Raw genomic sequence first — 11886 nt, forward strand, 5'->3', positions numbered from 1 at the left:
ACGCCTACAGTTCTGGGCAGCTCCAAAGCATGTGTATTAAAGTACCATTGGTGTCAAGACACCTCCAGCACTCTGAGCTGTGTACCAACCCCAACCTAAAGACATGTTTTTTCAAGAAAGTGAGTGTCTTGCATTTAGGTCCTCACCATTATGCCACACGTCACACACATATTTCAAAGTAAAAATAAAACTGTCATGGAAACGTCTCTGCATGACCTCTATGTGCAAGTTCAGATAAATGCAGCATGGAATTACATGTTCTGGAACTAAGAGCACTTCATGAGCACAAAAGAATTCATTTTATAATGACCCTCATTTACAGTGCCCTCTCAGAGTCTAAGAGCATTACTTTTCTGTCAGACGGCCATTACAAACAGGAAACTAAAAAAGTTCTCCCTAACTTTGCCAGACTCCTATGGCAAAAAAGGTCATTTTACCTCAGAGAACAAAGTTGCTGGTTTACTGCTGCCTTGATCAGTTAGCATGTTTGTGAGGAGTCTCAGGACGTCATATCGTGACATTTTGGGTTTGTAAAGCATCCAGAGCACATCGACAAACTGAAAAATTAAGGTAGAGGCCTGCAGTCTCTGACACACCTTTTCTCCCCACTCCAGTCTCCCTCTCTGTCTGTTTCCATCTTGTAAGCATACACTAACAGTACATTAACTAATGTTTCTGACCAACCCGTAGAGTGTTAATGAATTCACATTAAAAACAACACGCAAAAGTTATGATGGCAAGTGTGCAAACAAATTAGCATGTAATACAGAGTTTGTACAGCACATTATGAGATGATTATAAGGTTTAATTATCATGTCACCCCTGTTTTTGAGGAACTGAATCATCTGTATTCATCACATCATCTGTTGTAGATGTTGGAAGTTAGTTTTTAAGCAGCAGTGTTCCCTTATTATCCTCACTCTCCAGTCCCTGCTGTGCTGAGCTTGGTGTTTCCTTGTGGTGAGTTAGGAGGTCAGAGCCTGGGCACCAAACATCAGCGATGTCCATTTTCTAAATTTACATACTGATGAAGCCACTCCATGGTTGTTGGCTGACAATTTATTTTGTAGTGAAAATTTTATTACAGCAATAATCTTACGATATAGCAAGGAATCTGTCTGCCTGTCTGTCTTAATTGCTGTTTGTTATACCGATATCTTGAGAACCATTCAGCTGATCTACTTCACATTTGGCAGGTTTTTTGTCGAGCACCCAAGAAAATGAAGTTTTGAATTTGGTGCAATTTGGACACTAATAATAATATTATAGTAGTATATAGTATTAATACATCTTATTAATATTATTAATAAATCAATAATAAGTAAACAGTGAACACTGCTCTATGCAGCAGCAGGTCCCCATACATGGTCTCTTTCATGTGAACTTGTGGGGAAGCAGATGTAAACAAAATGGAGATTGGAGTGGTGCAACAACTTGCTGTAGTAACATGTTGCAGTGAGATAAAAACAAAAACAGAAGTTTAAATGAGGTGAGATTGTAATTTTTTTTTCAACAGTAGCAGGCTAGCTAATGTAGCTAACATGGCTAGAATGTTTACAGTTGCTTGGCTGCACATTCCGGGATGCCTCTCTCATCAGATCCCTCATGGGGTTACTGGTCAGAAGGAACAATTAGAGGAAAAACTATTTTGCCACTGACAAAAACAGCTCTGTAAAGACTAACTTTATAAAGGTTACCAAAACTGTTGGCTACCATCCCCATTTAGGACTGCGTTTATCCCTGCCTAACCCCAGGGCATTATGAGTTATGCTCTTGCTTTGTAGTCATCCTGGAAATGAGTAAGTGGGTGAGGCAGGACAATTTGAGAAGTTTGATTGTGTCTTTTAAAAGTTAAGTCAGCTTACGTGAAAGCTGCTAACACTTACAGGCCTAGACGTTGATAAGATCAGGCTCTAAACAGACTCATGCATGCTATTTCCTAGCAACAACAAGTCAAATGCTAGTAGATACTGAGCCCGTCAATTGTTGCGTTGTTCATGGGCACCTAAGGCATAATTCACTCGACCCAGCAACCATCTACTGACAAACCTGATTTCTTTTGTTAGACATTTTTCAGCTATGCAGCTTAATACACACAACTGAATAATGGGAGTACGGTGTATTATGCAATTGGGTGGAATTTCAGCTTGAGAGTGTTGTACAATGCAAATGCATTTACTTCAAACTCCCACTTACCTGCTGCCTCGCCTGTTGATAAATCCAGTAATTGCCTGCCTAAGCTGGAGTTTCTGCTGGGCTCCCACATGACAATGGAACTAATATGTTGTAATGAGACAGAGCGCCAGGGCGACAGAATCAAATTTCGCTATTGGTCCCAGGCTGAATTTCATTTGGATCTCAGGCTAAAAAACTGTATAAGAGCCCCTGTGTTGAGTGATACTTCAGCTCGATAGAACGAGATAAGAAAGCGTATTCCTCCTGTAACTTTTATAATACTGCACTGTACTTGCTTTCAAACTGCACTTTAGTTGATGTTAATATACTCATCTTTCATGGGTTAGGGTTTGAGTTTGTGATTCTGGCATGTCCTGTTTTATTTTTAAGTTCTGCCCTCATGTGTCATGTTTTGCTTTTCATTTCCTCCTTTTGTGTGATGTCTGTGTTCACCTGTGTCTTGTTAGTCAATCAGCCCTTGTGTAAATAATCTGCATGCTCCCTGTTTTCTTCGTCAGTTCGTCTGTTCTGTTCCCCTGAGCCTGCTCCTGTGTCTTCCTCTGTCTCCCCGTGGTATGTTTCTGTTTTTATGTTACTGGCTTTTTGTACTTTGCTTTTGATTTGTACTTTGCTCTTCTTGGTTTGTACTTTGTTTTAGCTTTTGTGTTTCTACTTTGTATTTTGGAACGTTTGCAAATCCAGTTTTTTCATTACTATTATTTTTTGTTAGTTATTAAAAACTCACTCTTTGTTCCTAATCCTGCCTGCCTCCTGAGTGTCTTGCATTTAGGTCCTGACCATTATGCCACACGTCAAACTCTACTTTAAAAGTAAAAATAAAACTGTCATGGAAACGTCTCTGCATGACCTCTATGTGCATGTTCAAATAAATGCAGCATGGAATAACATGTTCCAGAACTAAGAGCACTTCATGAGCACAAAAGAACTCATTTTATACGTAAGGGATAATGTATAGTTCGGAGGTTGTTATGGAGAAATAAACCCCGACAGGTTGTGTACAACCTGAAGGGGTTTATTTCTACATAACAACCGACTAACTTTACATTATCCCGCTTATTACACGGCCTTACGACTGAAATAAATAATAAATAATCACCCACAATGATTCAGCAGCGACAAGGATCGCTCGGTAAAGTTTTAACTTTCACTTTCACTTTCGGGGCCGGCCTGAGAGAGGAGCTGGACAGCGTGCTGTGGTTGGTGTAACGCGTTGAAAGTCCAGCTGTCTTGCTTATGTTGCTGTATGTTGCCAGGGCGGATCAGAGCGCCGTCCCTAGCTGCTCTCATGTGTCCAGTCACAGACATGATCTGTTGACTTTCGAGGCCGGCCTGAGAGAGCAGCTGGACAGCGGTGCTGTCTTGCTTATGTTGCTACATGTTGCAGGGGCGGATCAGAGCGCCGTCCCTAGCAACGGTCTGTTATACTTGACGACGGTCATTATACAGAAATAACAGACCGTAGAACGCAGCGATGGACCAATCAGAGAGCAGCATTCAATAGAGCCGTGTAATAAAGACCCTTATTTACAGTGCCCTCTCAGAGTCTATAAGAGCATTACTTTTCTGTCAGACAGCCATTACAAACACGAAACTAAGAAAGTTCTCCCTAACTCTGCCAGACTCCTATGGCAAAAAGGTAATTTTACCTCAGAGAACATGGGAGTTGCTGGTTTACTGCTGCCTTGATCAGTTAGCATGTTTGTGAAAGCCTCCTCTGATGGCTTTCTTGATTGGAATCCAGACTTAAACAAAGAACACCAGAAGGTTGATCCTTTACAAGGGGGGGTTTTGTCTGCTATATATGAGCTGTTGCAGGGGGCAGCAACCCCCTCTTTGCACCATATTAAACAGCAGTGGGAGGCAGAACTAGGCTTTGGTCTTTCTGTAACAGAATAGAGGAGGGCAGTTGGCTGGGTGCATAACTCATCTATTTGTATCAGGCATGGACTCCTCCAATTTAAAGTACTACACAGACTCCACCTATCAATTACTAGGCTTGCTAAAATGTCTTCAGGAACCAGTGAAAACCGCCCTAGGTGTAAATGTGACCCGGGCACCCTTAGCCATATGTTTTGGGCCTGCCCAAGACTGAAAGACTATTGGGAGGGGGTTGTTAACACCATTACTGCAGTGTAGGAAATAACAATTCAACCGAACCCTGTCACAGCATTATTTGGTGTGGTGCCACTGGACTACAGGATTTCAGCCACCCATGCCACAGCAGTGGCCTTCGCTACACTTCTGGCACAGCTAGTTACTATTGAGAGTGAGAATCATACATTACACTAGGCAGTTATTTATTATTTGAAATGTCTCTTTTACCATAAGATATCAAAGAAGGGTTAAGGCTTCATCTTACAGCATAAGGTGGGTTTTTTTACACACGAGCCTGTGGTAAAAAGGGTTACAGGTGGAATTGGGATTTTCATAAAATACACATAAACATCTTTTGATTATCTGTAGGTAAGATGAATATGTTATAGCCGTAAAATAATTAAGATTAAGTGTTTCTTGACCCAAGACCATAAGGGCTTGTTTTTAACATCCATTCTTTTTACTTTTCTGTTTACATTTTTGTCCATTAGCAGTCGTGGTATGGCGGAGCAAACAGTGTGTGTGATTTGAATTGATTTGAACAGATGAGCAGAGAGCTAATAACACGCTGAAATATGCAGAGTGTGTTGACACAGACATAAAGATGAAATATAAGGGGAGTGAAAAAAAACCCGAGAGAAACAGTGAAATTATAAGAATCTGGAGGCTGTGCGACTGGGCTCCACTTCACCTATGTACCACGAGCACAGTACATGTTATTAGCCGACATTCATGTCAGGAGGTGGAGGGAACAGTGGTGAAGTTAGAGGCAGCAAGGCGGCCGAGCCAGTGACCACAGTTGGAGTCTGTGTTTCAGCATTTGTAAGTGAGATATTTTAACAAGACCTTGGGACATCTGCGGCCATGTTTGTGGTGACCAAAACAGGTATTTTAAGACAAAACATGCATGTTTTCCTAACCATAATCAACTGGTTTTTGTGGCTTAACCTTAGCAGAGAATAACCACTTTTGCATTTTGACAAATGAACAATTTTAAATTGGATCTAAAGAATCGTAAAATTTCAACTCATCTGTGGCTTACTTTGGTAACATTTATTTTGGCAATTGGGTTGAAATTTCAACACCATGTACTGCTGTATCTAACATTTTAGACTTTAACAGATGATAAAGATGGTTTGCATGTTCTTCCCGTGTCTGTGTGTGTTCCCTCCAGGTACTCTGGCGTCCTCCCACAGTTTACAGACATGCAGGCTAATTGTTGACTCTTAATTGGAACTGTGTTGATTAGAAATGTAGTCAGTGTGTTTGAGTCAAATGTTCCAAACTGAGGAAGCTCTTTAAAGAACAATCTCTTTCAAATAATTTGTTTTGGGTCTTGAAGGACAGTGTGATTTTTTGTCTGTGCCCTTACAGCTGAAATTTGAAGCTCAGGGAGTCAATTTCCCATCAGCCTCTCCCATAGGGGATATGATTATTAAAAGAGCATTAAATGATTCTTCTATGGCTTTGTTCCGAGGGCACCTCTTAGCCATCAAAATCAACCAATATGTCAGTATTCTAGGACCATATTGATGCTTAAAAGCCTCATTATCCATGCCATTATGGGTTCATTGTATTAGACTAGTTTAAAAATGATTAATCTGGTTAGTTAGCCTTGCTGTGACTAAATGGAAAAAAATCCCTGCAGCCAGGCTACAAAATCATAAAGAGAGCCTTCCCAGAGGCGTTTAGACTTTTGTTTTTGTTTTTCTATCATAAAGGTTTACTTTCCATTTTTGTTATTTGTTTTTTATTCATGGGTTTCTGGAGAGATATTCCACCAAGTACAAATGAGCTCTCACCAATTGGTGAGGTCAGAGAATGTTAATCCAAAATTGTGCTTGGTGGGTAGCCAGATGTGTTGCTGGCTGCCTTGGAGCTTGTTTCTGGGATTTGCAATACTAATATTGTCACACAAGCTGGAAATAATCAGAAAGTTTGAGGATTCAGAAAGTAAATGAAAGTCTCAGAAGTTGTATTGTTCTTATAAGCAAACAGGGGCTCTTTCAGTGTCAAATAATGGCTAGACTTGAGGTATTAATCTAAACTCTAGAAGGCTTTACAGAAACTGGATCAGTTGTATCTGACACATGAACCCAAACTTATAACACCATCAGAAGATCAAAACATCAAGCTTAGTTTCCAGAGAGATAGAAAAGCAACGTCATCACAGATACAGAATTAGCTAAATAAAGAACGCAAGACTCCAATCAGCAGTCGTCCTGTCAACAGATGGCTGTCTCGTGGTGGCTCAGAGGGCGAGTAGCAGTTCCTAAACCACTTCTCATGATGGGAAGAAGGCCAAACTCTTGAGGTGAGCTAAGAAAATACAGTAAGTCGTTACTGATGAATCCAATTTAGACATGTATTACATTAACAGAAGGGTGTATGTGAGGAGACGAACAGTAGAGAGTATGATACCACTGTGATTCAAACCCACAGTGAAACACGGTGGTGGGAATAATCTGCACAGAACTGACGGAGGAGAAGCACCACTCCATTCTTCAGAGACATGCTCCACCCTCTGGTTTGATCTTCCTGGAGAAGGATTCATACTGCAGCAGGATAATGTGCCCAAACACACCTCAGAGCTTTGACAGAACTACTTGAAGATCAAAGAAGACCAAGGAGTCCTGACTGTCATGGACTTTCCTCCACAGTCACCTGTCCTCCACCCCATTGAACATTTATGGAGGCACTTGAAGACTGAGAAAGCCAAGCATTCTGTGACATCACAAGAGGCTTTGTGGTACACTGCCAAATCATGCTGGGATAACATGAGTCAGCATGTTTTACACTAATTTGTAGAGTCCATACCAGCTCCAGTGCAAACTGTCATTAATGCAAAAGAGGGACATACCAAATACTGAGATATTCTGAAATTCATGGACATTTTTCAAAAATTCAACTTTTCCCTCAAACTGTAAGATAATGTAATCCTTTGTAAGATAATGAATCAAAATCATCTGACTGGTTGTCTCAGGCTTTTGGACCCGACTGTTGGAAGAAAGTGATCCAAGTTCTAAGTACTTTTATAAGGTGATTGATTTCCTCTGAAACTTTCAAATCAGGTTTGTCTGAAATGCCTTTTGAGAAAGTGAATGGGAAAATTTGCTTTAGAAACCAAGGCTATTGGAATGCATTTTCAGTTTTATTTGACTCTATAGGATGTTTGGCTCTAGAGCATTACTGCCTGCAGGCTCTCCATGGAAATTGTGGAAACACAAATATTAGAGAAAGATATGTGAGTGGCCACAGTACACATGAAATAGACAGAGGACTTCATTAGGAAATATATATAGAGCCGTTCAGTCCTGTGTCTCTTAGAGCAAACTAATACCATCCCTGTATGTACACAGGATGCCTTAATCCCTACATTCACCAGACAGAAAATCTAATCCTTGAGAGTCATTGTAGATGGGTGGCTGCGCTCGCTGGCTTTTCGCTCTCAATTTATCAGTCTGCGTGAACATGAAGGAGAGTGTCAATGCATCACAGTGTCTCCATCAGCGCATCCCCGCCAAACACAAGGACAAATGTGTGATTTTCTTCTATTCTGTCACATCACACTGAAGAGGTACAACAGGTGGGGGTGTGTGATTATGGTCTGTATGTGAGGCATGGCTAGTAATACATTACCATCACTTATGTCTGGTTACAGGTGTGATCTTGCAAGGGAGGGATGAAAGATACATGGAGGGCCTGTAAAGTGGACACAATGTGAACACCTACACACAAAATGCTCTCCGGCATTAGAACTGTGTGGAGGATTTAAATTGCGAAAAGGCATCTGCGTCAGGACATTTCAATCAACATCTTCATCATTTTTATAAAGACAAAAACTGACTAACTGACAAAATGTGTTTTTTTTTATTTCCTTCCAAAAGTACCAATATGAACCAGTACCAGTATGTACTTTTTGTGCTGTCCTCATCATCAGGATATTGCCACACAAAATGAATAATTAGCCTTGTGACACGAGTCATATTTTCTAAACCAATTAACTACTATGGTAAAGGTTTGGTTCGGATTATGCATACAAAGTAATCGGTTAAGGAAAGTATCAAAATGTTCAGCCCCGCATTGAAAACAGATAAATTCTGGGGCAGAATCAAGACATCAGTTTCAATGGAACAGGCAGCAAAGTAAATCTGCACAAAACCTTCCACACTGACTTTAGCTTTGTCGAACTTTGACATGCCAATTGGTTCAGCTGACCACGAGCAGCTCATCCTGACAGAGCGGACAGAACAGAGGAACCTATCATAGTTTGCTGTGTAGCTGTGTTGCACCATCTACCATCTATTTTTTTTAAAAAGTACTCCACTGATTTAGCATTTAACACCTATACAGTTGTTGGACAGCTCTCTAGATCAAAGAAAATCTAAATCAATACAGCAGAACCAGAGATATCGTCATTTTTATTCAACTGATTTGTCTTCCCTGTCAAAACCTGGCCCCTAATTACAATTCAACTACAGCAGCCCAGATTCTGAAAGAGGAAAAAGAAGCAGACCAAAGAGGTCTGGTAAGCTGGCTTCCTTTTACCTCTACACCCGCGGGTTTTTTTCATTTTCAAACATGCATCTCTTCAGACACTGACTCAAATGACATCACTTGAGGGAATTCATCAGACACATTTTTTATTTCCTATATTTTATACAGCTTTTACCGTGCAGTACTCTGTGACATCTGGATATTCCCTTTGATGTATAAATAATGGGAGTTCCCTTCTTGCTTATAGTTATGAGACAGTCAATGGTGCAAATACATTTATTGAGCAAACTCTGTGAACCTGTTGCTTTAGCAACCAAACCAGAGTTAACTAGTCCGGTAACTGTTGATTAGCAAGCTAACAGAGTTAGTTAACAGAGCTAGCTTGAGGAGCTATTATGGCTACTAGCAAGTTTGAGGTTAGCTCACCAACTACACCAAATGACCCTTTGAGTAGTCACTACATTAGGATACCAAGCTTCTAGCCCTACATGTACCTATAGAGTGCTTCAGGGATGATGTGTTTTTGTAGGCTAACCCAGCAGATAACTTTGACCCAGTACCCTCGGCGAACAGCCTTTGGGATTTTTCAACATGGTTTTGGATTGTTATTATAAGCTCTGGGGCAACCACAAATTTATGATTTTTGAAGCATGAATGAAAGTGTAAGCAGTAAAAAGCTAACGTTACGTCTATAAACGAAGGACACTGTGGTCGCATGATTTCATTGTCACCAGAACTAAGCATCTTACGACACTATACTAGGCACACTTTTCTATAAATTGATCTACAAGTTGTAAAGTCAAAGTTAGAAAGGTTTGTAACTAGGGCCGGGACTCGATTAAAAAAATTAATCTAATTAATTAGAGGCTTTGTAATTAATTAATCGAAATTAATCGCATTTTTAATGACCTGAGAACAGTGAGAAGCAATTTTTTTCATATAGGTTTTAGTATACCATTGAATAATGACTGAATAAAAAAAAAGAAAGAAAAAAAAAAAGTTCCTTTGTAACATTAACATTTTTGGGGATACTGAATTTTAGGTCTTCATTGAATGTTAGCCATAATTATTACTATTGAAATAAACTGAATAAATAAAGACATGGGATGTTTCATTCGGTGTGTAATGGACATATTATATAATGCATTAGTTTCACTTTTTGAATTGAATTAGTGACATAGGCCTTAATAAACTCTCCCATGACATTCTAATGCACCTGATGATAGTGATAGGTACAGTAGGATATGCAATAATTAACTACAGCATACATCTTGACAGCTCTACTTTACACTGTTGATTTGTATAATCCCAACAGACATGTCCAGTGATTTTCAGCTTTCTGTGTTTACATGTGTCTGTTTTGATGATACAAGTTAGCGGTCCTGAAATGTGTGTTTCTCTTCTATAAAACACATTCTACATCGCGGAGGCAACGTCTTTCCACTTAGGGCTTCCTTCACCTTTGAAACGGGGCAGAGCTCCGTGGGAAACACCTGCCTGACACAGCAACGTAGGGAACCGTGCACGTCCGCGGCGCACAGCTCCACGGACATGCACGGGGGGAAAAAACGGCGTCGCCGTCGCACCGAATGCACGCGGCTACGCGCCGCTTTGGGTTGTGAGCGCGTCTACATTGGAAGCTAATAGGTAGGCTATTATCAGTATAATCAGAGGCAACCATGAATGAGTTCGCCTCAGTTTCACGTGATTGTCACTGTCGGCCTGTTAATTTTACTGACCCGAGCTGAGACGTACCCCAAGTGTCGGCGGCTTTTTGAACTCGTTAAATAATTGTGCTCCAGTATAATCGGCACTCCTGAAACTCATCCAGTGAGAAACGTTCCGCGGTGCAAATATAAGTGCGATTAAAATGCGTTAATTTTTTTAATGCGTTAATTTTTGTGTAATTAATTAATCTTAATTAACGCGTTAAAGTCCCGGCCCTATTTGTAACTAAAGTCCTCCTGTAAAGACTGACCAGTGAGTAGATGAGTGTCTATGTTAGGCGTGATGACCTTTTATGTCCCCAACAGTCTCTATAGTGTCATTTGACACACATAAATGTTTTTTTAATTCAAAGTGGGGACATATTTTATATTGCAGAACAAAACATGAAAATATCTCAAGCTCACCACAGACCATATTAAAGCTATGTAACCCATTTAAAAAACCCATTGACTTCGAGATGAGGGAACCACACTGTGCACCTCCTGGTGAGAGCAGAGCTAAACAGGTTTGTTAAAGCTTTAATGTTACGCTATGTGGACATCATCATTGTCATTTCAGGTTTTTGTACAGGACCAAAGCTTTGGAGAAGGTTTGTCTTATGTAGTCATGCTTCCTTTAGTCTGTTGAGGGTTCTGAACCAACCTGTCACTCAACCCTTCTTTCAAACTTTTGGGGATCCACTGCCTTGCCGAGTAACAATCTTTGCTCAGACAACTGGGTGTATTTCTCATTAAGAGGTGGCAAGTGTCAGAAGTGCAGCGATGGTGCATGGCTTACGTTAGCAACATCAGTGTACAATCTGAAAAAAAAATAATGATCTCAGAAAATTAAAAAGTCTTGGATGCAGCATTGCTGAAATAGTTGTCTGTCTCTGACTACACATGACCTGGCAGAAAGAGAGTGTAATTGGAGAGGATAAGTAAGAATGTTAATAAAATTAACTCACGCTGCAGCATGTAAACAAATATTTGTCACAAACATATGCTAATTCAGTTGAAGTAATCTTGTTATACATTTCCACCATTTGCCAAATACCAAATACTTCTGATTAACTGCTGGATATGCCTTGACAATGCAAAATAAGATGGCAAAACACTTTTAGGGATTTAGAGGTTCAGTAAATCTCATTTGTAAGCCTTTATGGTGCTGCTCTCATCTTTACATTGCTGTCTGAACAAAACATATGGTGTTTTTTCTTTTTTCTTTTATAAAGCTATTTTATTTCTCTCCTGCAACATTTGAGATAAACCAAGGATAAAATTGGAAAAGACAATGCGGGGGAACAAGACATTCTTGTCTCAAACTTCTGGACACACACTTGCTTACTTTACAAAATGGAAATGATATGGAAATAGAGATGACAAGTTGTGA

The sequence above is a fragment of the Pagrus pagrus genome, assembly GCF_965226575.1.
Source record: "Pagrus pagrus genome assembly, chromosome: 5".
Taxonomy (NCBI): domain Eukaryota; kingdom Metazoa; phylum Chordata; class Actinopteri; order Spariformes; family Sparidae; genus Pagrus; species Pagrus pagrus.